This window comes from Microtus ochrogaster, linkage group LG1, assembly GCF_000317375.1.
Source record: "Microtus ochrogaster isolate Prairie Vole_2 linkage group LG1, MicOch1.0, whole genome shotgun sequence".
Taxonomy (NCBI): Eukaryota; Metazoa; Chordata; class Mammalia; order Rodentia; family Cricetidae; genus Microtus; species Microtus ochrogaster.
Genome location: NC_022027.1, coordinates 50,682,702 through 50,691,223, shown reverse-complemented (window position 1 = coordinate 50,691,223; position 8,522 = coordinate 50,682,702). Strand labels below are relative to the sequence as shown.

General features: G+C 43.3%; 1 protein-coding gene across 3 annotated transcripts in view; it reads left to right on the top strand.

Annotated features, from left to right (window-relative positions):
* The first annotated feature begins 484 nt into the window (after window positions 1-484).
* Window positions 485-8,522, top strand: part of Lin54 (lin-54 DREAM MuvB core complex component) — a 67,457-nt gene continuing 59,419 nt past the window's right edge. The window contains exon 1 of one of the 3 annotated variants that reach the window (XM_026785356.1): window positions 485-501. The gene's annotated coding sequence lies outside the window, so the exon portion shown is untranslated. Of the gene's footprint in view, window positions 502-1,678; window positions 1,991-8,522 lie in introns of those variants that run through there. The other 2 variants (XM_005359553.3, XM_005359554.3) reach the window with 2 other exon arrangements.

Below are 8,522 nucleotides of genomic sequence, written 5' to 3'. Positions count from 1 at the left end.
AGAGCGCTGCTGTCACTCGGCGGGGTCGGCGCCGCCCGCTCGGCGCTCGGGAGCAAGGGCCCGGCGGCTGTTGACAGGCTCTCGGCGCGGCCCGGGAAGCCGCCGGCGGCCCCGGGCTTCTGGGAACCGGTTTTGCTGCTGTGTCATTTCGTACCAGCGCCTCCTTTCGCTGCTGCCCGCCGCCGCGTTCTTCCTACGCCCCTTTGTATGGACTCCTCTGGGTGTGTGTCCGTTTCCCTCGCGAAGCCCACCAGCCAAATGTCATAATGTCCCCGCGGTGCACGGGGGAAGGGAGCGGGCTGGGACTCAGCCTGGCCAAGCAACGGTAAACAACCCGGCTGTTGGTGAGGGAATAAAGTTGAAAGATGAAGAAGCTGGGAACCCCTTACACGCTCAGCCTCTAGCGGGCTGTATATAAAAACGCGCTGTGAGTGGGTGGGAGACAACACTAGATTAAGCCCGAGCCTGCTGACTTTTATATGGAGTTGTCATTCAAACGAGGTAGGGAAATGGCTTCTGTTTCGACCTTATTCCTAGGTAACCCTAAGACAGTAGGCTAGCCCTATTCACAATCCCGAGGTTCAGTTTGTTCATTTCTAATAGGTCTTTTAGACCTTATATTGTAGCTGAATGATAAAGAATACAGATTTTGAACTGGCAATTATTAAGGCTTTCTGAAATTAAACAGCTGATTTTTGGAGAATGCTGGTCCCGTTAAGAAGTCTTGGCAGCTTATGTGTTCTTTTTCTGAGATGATTAAGCATTACTTGTATCCTTTCTGCTACGTATTAAACTAAACGACGAGAGGGACTGGAAGGGATGGATAGGTAATTCCGGAATCTTGATCTAAAGCAAGCTGCTGTATTCTCACCGCGTTGTACAAGTGTATCAGCAGCAGATGGTTTTTAATTTGGAAACTTAGATCCTAAAACCACTTGGCAAGAGATTCTAGCGAAGAGCTGTGTTTTCTGTATGTTAGAAGTTGATCATTCCTGTCTCCACAGTTGGAATCAATATATTTTAAATTTAGTGGCACTGGTACAACTTGAAACTAACAACAGATTGACGTAATGGTGTTCATGGACAGAAATGCCCAAAGTTAGGTGGAGAGGAAAAAATAGTTCAGAACTTTATTCTTAAAAATTAAAAAAAAAAGAAAAAAGAAACCAAAAACACTACGTGTAGGGTCAGCGCCTGTAATTAAGGGTGCCTGAGAATCAGGCATGCACATGGAAATAGCTATACTGTCAAAGTATTCTGTGGGTGGAGATGCCAAAGTTGGTGAGTGACGTTAGAGGTGTCCAATGACTCTGAATGTACCCGAAACAAGGTCTACCATCTCCAGTGTTTTTCTGGAAATGAGAGTTTGGGGTCTTTACTGTTCTTGTGTTAGATTCCGAATGACTTGCCCTCCTCGCTAGTATCTAGGACTTGGAATCCCGCAGTTTTCACCACTTCCCTTGGCGTTCCTGCGGGGCCCGCGGGAGCTGGGTGTCTGGTCCTGGGTGATAGGTCTGGCCCGGCTCGCCGGTGATCGCTAGAACCTCCGGTGTGCGTTTGAAGGTTGGCGGGGCGGGCGGGAGGTTTCCCCGGATATGTGGGTGTGTGCTGCTCGGGAGGGCGGGCCGGGGCGGGAGCAGGAGGAAGGGGGAGGTGACTGGTGGTGGCGGCGGCTGCCGGGGCTCGGCTGTCGGGGAAGCTGCTGAGCTGTGCTGGTGATGACGAGGTGAAAATGGCGGATCTTTCGAAATACAATCCCGGCCCCTGACATACCAGAGGCGGCGGCAGCGGCGACATCGCCACCCCGGCTCCCTCCTGAGCCCCCGGGTACCCTGTAGTGCTCCATTTCTGGCAAACTGGAAAAGGAGGCAGCTGGACAGAGCTACCGTGCACAGGCAAAACAAGCACTTGCCCGGGCTCGGAATTGCCCGGGACCTTCTGGAGCCCGCTCCTCGGAGCCGGAGGGTGGAGAAAGCGGCAGCCTCTGGAGGTAGAGGAGAAGCGGGTTACCCGGGGGTTCTCTGTCTGCAGAGCTCTTTATTTGGGAGCTGGGGGAGGAAATGCGTCGCGGATCAAGAGTGACTTGTCCGGAGTGCAAAGAATCAGTAGCCTCATTAATGACATCAACATTATTATTATTTTTTGAGTATCAAGGGCTGAGTTCGCTTACACCTAAGGCGGCTGCTGAGGCCTAGAGGAACCGCTAGTATTTATCATGATTTCCTGATAGAATACTTAAAATACCACTTGGTGGGGGTTGGCTGATGGTGTTCAGCAGTTTAGGGAGTTGTGCTTCTTTGGGGAGGCAGAGCATTGGCATTTTCTTCCACATTTAATGTTGGTGACAGAGCATAGTCTAACTTGTTGGGGTGTGGATCCTCACCTGTTTTTGAGCATATGGACCAGTGTTGTAGCAATCAAAAAAATTTTTATATGGCGCTGTCATCCTTAGGGTGGCACCTTTGAACTTGCCACTTGGCAAATAACAATCGATACTGTAATCATATTTTCTGCCCAGTTTTAAAGGGAATTTCTTCTTTGTCCCCATCTAATTTCATGAATTCAGAGAAGGAAGTTATGAAAGATTTTATAATAGACTGTATACTACAAGTGAAATTCCATTCGGGAGCACTATTCTGAGTTCACTCTCACTGTCAGAGATATGATGGCTTGATGCAAACATTGAGCGAATTGCTGATGGTTGACACCCATTATAGTGCAGATGCAGTGTCTTGGTTCGGGTAACTAGAGCACTGGTTCCTTAATTATAAGGCTTGATTGACCTTACTTTTGTCATCTGATGGTCCTACTATGTTAGACTATGCTGTAGGGTCCTTAGGCAGCCTCCTTGCATACAGTAGGAATGATACTGAACTGTTACAGGTTTTACAAAATTTTATACACCGGTTTGGGGTCCTCCTTTTTTCTTCAGCTTAAGTGGTAGAAGGGTTGGGTCAGTGACCTTGCATTATGAGAGTAAACAGGTTAATATTTAAGAAATGGCCTACTAGTATTTGTGAGTTGCAATAGATTTACTTTCTCAGGCTGTCTGTGAAGTGATATGATAGTACTGTTTGTTAGCATATGGTATATTGTGTATACACAGGGCAAACATTCTGTCTGAATGTGTGTAGTTTGGACTTTGACTCACTACAAGAATGAGAACAGTACTTAGAAGATATAATGATTGTTGTTCATTAGAAGTATAATTTGAGGGACAGTCAGATGGATCAGCTGGTAAATGCACCGGCCATGCCAGCGATTCTGAAGCTGAGTTCAGTCCCCTGGGTCGCACATGGTGACAGGACACTACTGTCACAGGTTGTTCTGACGGACTCACGGCAAGTGTGTTTCCCTACAAGTAGACAATGTAAAAATATCAAAATTGTGGCTGAAAATGTAGCTCATCCATTAAGAGTGTGTGCGCTTGTCCAGAGTTCCCAGCACCCATGGGACAGGGCTTCATGCCTTTTAATTCTAGTTCTAGGGACTCTGATGCCCTTTTCTGGTCTCCTTGAGAACCTGCGCATATGTGCATATACACAAAACATAAAATATGAATCTTTTTTAAAAAGAAGAAAACATTATAAATATACACACATGATTTGATCTTGAATTATTCAGTAGAAATTTGTTTTTTAAGTTATGCTGCAATTTTTTTGGTCCACAGCAACTAGCTTACTTAAAGTAAGAATCTTTATAACATGAAATGCTTTGTCATTGGTTTTCTGTTTTATGATGTGTCTTGCTGTGTAGCCCAAGCTAACTTTTTGTGTGGGTGGATGTTTTGACTGCATGTCTGTCTGTCTGCACTGCATGCATGCAGTGTCCACAGGCCTTGAACCCTCTGCAGCTGGGGATGCAGACGACTATGGACTGCTTCCATGTGGGTACTGGGTCTCTTGGAATAGCACCTACTGCCCCTAACTGCTAACTAAGTTCATGCTCAGGCTAATTCTAACTACCAATTCTGTTGTCTTTTTTGTTGATTCTTAGTGATTATTTCCCCTCCCCATTTTTTAGATAATCTTTTGTGTAGCTTGGCTGGCCTGAAATTGATAGTGGTACAGACTAGCCTCTAACTCAGATCAGTCCTTCTGCCTTCCACTTGCTGGGATTACAGGTGAGCCACCATGCCTGTTTTGTGAAAACTTTAAACTACCTTTTTTTTTCTTTCTTTCTTTCTTTCTTTCTCCTCCTCCTCCTCCTTCTTTTTTTTTGGAGATGGGTTCTCTATGTAGCCCTGGCTGTCCTGGAAGTCACTATGTAGACCAGGCTGGCCTTGAACTCAAAATGGTCCACCTGCTTCTGAGTGCTGGGTTTAAAGGTATGTACCATTACAACTATCTGTGATTACTTTTAAACATTTTTTTCTTTTTTGAAATTATAATATAATTACATCATTTCCCCCTTCTCTTTTTTCCCTCCAAAACCTCCCATATACTCCTCGATCTTTTTCATTAATTGTTGTTAAGTAGGGGAGGGTGTGTGTGTATGTGTGTGTATTTCTAAATACATAAGTACAACCCACTCAGTCTATATAATTAAGCTTTTTGTATGTGTATATGTGTATGTTTCAGGGATGACCTTTTGATATTGGCTAAAACTGGTGTTCTTTTCCCTAGGGAAGACTATTTCCCAATCTCAACATTTCTTAGGATAATTACTTTTCTTTTTTTAGTTTTTTGAGAAGAGTTTCTCTATATAACAGCCCTGGCTGTCCTGAAATTTTCTTTGTGGATGGGGAGTAATTACCTTTTAAAGCTCAATGTGCTGTTTTTTGTTTGTTCTGTTTTATTCTTATTTTTCGAGACAGGGTTTCCCTCTGTAGCCTGGCTGTCCTGGAACGCCCTCTGTAGACCAGGCTGGCCTCGAACTCACAGAGATCTGTCTCTCCCTCCCAAGTTGGAATTACAGGTGTGCGCCACCAGCTGCCTGGCACTAAAGCTCAGTTTTTAGATCATTTTAGTGAGGAAAATTGCCTATTGGTAACTTAAGTGTGTAGAAAGGCTGAAAGAAGCATTTGCCTCTGGAGAAAGTCAGGTGTTTGCTTTGTTTGGAGAGGAACAATACAGGTGTTTTGCTTGGGTGCTTTCTTTCTTTTTTTGAGACAGGGTTCACTGTTTATTTGTCAAACAGGTTGACCATCCTTAATCTGTTCCAAAATGGTCACTCAGAAACTTTTACATTTTAGAACTTTTCAGATATTGATGTAGAATAACATTAGGAGGAAAAGCTATACATATATCCCCAATGTGAAACTTGAGAATATGAAATACTTCTGGTTCCAAGAGTTTTGAATAAGGGATAGTCAGCCTGTATTAGGGTTTGTCTGTGAGCCCTATACTATGCTAGGAATATGGGAAAACCTGATTTAAGTATTATTGCCCCAGAGGGCTTTTGGTTTAAGAATCATTGGAGGTAAAACTGAAACTATAGGCTGAAAGGGCCTTACTGCAGTAGACTTGGAGTTGCATACAGCTTTTGAGTAGAATGGCAGCCTTACAGATATACCTAGGGACATAAGTCCTGTGATGTTTACATAAGATGTAGTGTACTTGAGAGGGGTCAAGTAAAAAAACACCATAGTTTACTCCAAGCTGGAGATTTGGGTACTGTTGGTTGCAAAGGGATGGAGTAATTCACACATGATTCACATGTTATATGACAGATTAGTATTTCTGTGGAGGTATGTCAAAAATTTAAAATTAATTTAGGTTTTTGTTTGTGAGCTCACATGCTGTGGCCCATATATGGAGGTCAGAGGACAACTTAGGGGTTGGTTCTCTTTCCACCATGTGGACCCATGGATCAGACTCAGGTTGTTAGGCATGGTAGCAAGCACCTTCATCCGCTAGCTGGGCTGCCTCTCCAGCCCAGATTAAAAGAGTTTGTCTTATTTTTTTTTCCGCATCACAATTTGGCATGCTTTATTGAGAAATACAGAAAATTATGGGGCAAAAGGAGAAAAACATAAAAATAGGAAATTAAGATACACAATCAATGGCTGAAGAAATGAATATAATTTAAAGGTGATGGTATTTAGCTGGGTTTGGTGGCGCTCACCTTTAAATTCAGCACTCAGGAGAAAAAGACAAGTGGATTTCTGTGAGTTTGAGACCAATTTGGTCTAAAGAATAAGCTGTAGGCTAGATAGGGGCTACACAGTGAGACTCCTATCTAAAATAATAACAGTTTAAAAAAGACATTTGAAAAAAATTATGTGGAAAATATTGACTAGTGTTATTTTCATTTTTTATTTATTTAGGACACACAATGATGACCTTACTGGCTGTCAGTAAGGCTATGAACATGGGAATCCAAGTGGTTTAGGTTAGCATCTGTCTTAGTTTTGGGTCTGGTTGTTGTGTTAGGATACCTGAAGAAACCATTGATTGTGACTCACTATTCTAGGCTCCAGTCTGTCATTGCAGGATAGTGAAGGTGGTGGGACCCTGAAGCAGCCAGTCATATCCTCCAGTATTTGGGGATCACATCTCAAACTGCTTACACTAAGAGTCCCTGTTTGTAGCTGTCTTTCATGACTCAGAGCAGCTGTGGTTATGGGCACAAGACTGCTCCAGAAGGGGGACAATCCACCATGGTGAGGAAAGCAGGGCAGCAGGAGCCACATTGCATCAGCAGTCTGGAAGCAGAGGCAAGCTCTGATGGAATATTAAATGCATAAAAACAGAACTTAAAGAGAGAAGCTGCTTAGAGAAGCAAGCAGGGGATGTGGAGTTAGAGTGCACACAAATCTTCGTAGTGACCTTGTGAGTGTGAGATTACCTGTGTACTGACTAATTTTGTGTCATCTTGACACAAGCAGGAGTCATCAGAGAGAAAGGAACCTCAGTTGAGGAAATGCCCCCATGAGATCCAGCTGTAAGGCAATTTCTCAATTAGTGATCAGTGGGGAAAGACCCAGCCCCTTCTGGGTGGTGCCATCCCTGAACTGGTGGTCCTGGGTTCTATAAGAAAGCAGGATGAGCAAGCCACTTGGAGCAAGCCAGTAATCAGCACTCCTTCATGGCCTCTGCATCAGCTCCTGCCTCCAGGTTCTTGCCCTGTTCGAGTTACTGTTCTGACTTCCTTCAGTGATGGACTAGGATCTGGAAATGTAAGCCAAGTAAACCCTTTCCTACCCAGCGTGCTTTATGTCATGGTGTTTGTCGCAGCAATAGAAACCCTAAGACAACATGGTAAGCGCTGAGTAGAGCCAAGATTGGAAAGTAGGTCTTCTGTGTGAAATGCTTATAAATAATTTGTTGTTTGAAATAAGGTCTTCCTATATAGTCCATGCTGGTATTGAACTCATGGTACTCCTGCCTCAGCATTCAGGTGTGCTGTTTCTGTGGTAACACTCTATAATAAATTATTATTATTATTTTGGTTTTTCAAGACAGGGTTTCTCTGTGTAACAGCTAGTTGTCCTGGAACTAGCTCTTGTAGACCAGGCTGACCTTGAACTTACAAAACTCTGCCTGCCTCTGCCTCCTGAGTGCTGAGATGAAAGGCATGCACCACTACCGCCTGGCAACAAATTATTTGAAAATGTAAAAATGTAGCCTTTTATTTCCATATATATATTATTTTAAAATTTTAGATACAGTTTACTTTTTCAATGCCAAATCTCTGCTGTGGACTTTTTACTGCAATAATACTTTAACTGTCTGTTCATCATAATGGTGAGATGAGGCCACCTCTCCCGGGGAGCAGCTATAGTTGTTCTCTTTGTCTGTTGAGCTTTATGCTCTTCAGGGCTGAATTTCCAAAACTTTCTCAAAGTTACAAAGCAATGAATACCTATTAGTTATTAAACTACTGAGAAAACTGTAAGTTAGTTGAAAGTTAAGGATAGCTTGTAGGTTTTTAGATAGAAAGTATTTTCAGACAACATTGTTGAAAAGTTTACTTGAACATAGTTTCTCATCTTGTTTAACATGACTTATAGTGGTGTGGATTTCTTATTTCAAGTGCTGTACAGGCCCCGATTATTATAAAAACCCACCTTACCCAGACAACTATTTGCAGCCCTCAGTATAAATAATGGTAGAGCTCCTTATGGTACCTCTCCATGGCTGGTTTATTCATTCTTCACATTTCTACCGGGAGGCTGTTGTTAGCCAGCTCCATTGGCCCTAGGATAGGAAGGGATTTTAGTGAGGAAGACCAACAAGTCCCACCCCCTGTAACTCACATTCTAAAGAAATGGGAGGGTGATCCAGTCACACACAAATAGACACAAACTTCCTGATGGCAGGAGATGCTATGATGACAGCCAGGTGTAGGATATGGTGCTAAAGGTGCTACTTAACAAAGGCTTTGCAACAGAGATAGAAATCACTAGACTTTTAGAATTGAGTGACTGGTTGGACTTAAAGCTTTCAACCACTTTCAACCGTGAGGGAGTAAAATATTGATTACTCCTAGGAGTGCATTTTTGCCTTTAGATACTTAGAACATTCTTGCGATGAGCTGTGAAACTGATGGAGGCTTGGGGATTGTTCTTTATTTTTTTT